General features: G+C 34.2%; 1 protein-coding gene across 1 annotated transcript in view; it reads left to right on the forward strand.

The window, feature by feature from the left end:
• LOC107553427 (saccharopine dehydrogenase-like oxidoreductase) overlaps positions 1-684 on the forward strand; it is a 7,781-nt gene that overhangs the window by 5,772 nt on the left and 1,325 nt on the right. The window lies entirely within an intron of this gene.

Below are 684 nucleotides of genomic sequence, written 5' to 3' on the forward strand. Positions count from 1 at the left end.
CCAATAAATGCCATTCTTTTGAACTTTCCATTCATCAAAGAATCCTGAAAAAATGTGTCATGGTTTTCACAGAAATATTAAGCAGCACAACCGTTTTAACACTGAAAATAATAAGAAATGTTTCTTGAGCACAGCATATTAGAATGATTCCATGTGGCACTGAAGATTTAAACTTCAGCTTAAGATTTGTACATATATAAATAGAAAACAGTTACTTTAGATTGAATAATAATATTTCACAATATTACTATTTTTACTGTGTTTTGACCAAATAAATGCAGCCTTAGTAAGCTAATTTTTTTTTTAAACCATTAAAAAATATTGCGACCCAAACTTATGAACGGTAAGTGTAGATTCAGTCATTTTTGTAAAACCTGAACATTCACAAAACACTGTCATTTCCAACAAACGTGAAATTGTGTGTTGTTTGAATTGTAGTTTTAATAAAACCCCTAGGTGTCATATCTGAAGAAACATCCATTTATGCAATGTTTACACTAATACACTGGGCTGCGTTTCCCGATAACGCTGTCTCTTAGCGTGCTACGAAGCTACTTAACTAAAGGTGTACTTGTTCTAAGCGTATACCTTAGGAGGAGGTTGCTTAAGATATACCTTCTCACGTGCGACGTTACCAGGTGCTGTCCATGACGGTGGTGCTGAATTGGTTGATATCAATGGCTC

The sequence above is a fragment of the Sinocyclocheilus grahami genome, unplaced genomic scaffold, assembly GCF_001515645.1.
Source record: "Sinocyclocheilus grahami isolate Dianchi unplaced genomic scaffold, SAMN03320097.WGS_v1.1 scaffold473.1, whole genome shotgun sequence".
Classification (NCBI taxonomy): Eukaryota; Metazoa; Chordata; class Actinopteri; order Cypriniformes; family Cyprinidae; genus Sinocyclocheilus; species Sinocyclocheilus grahami.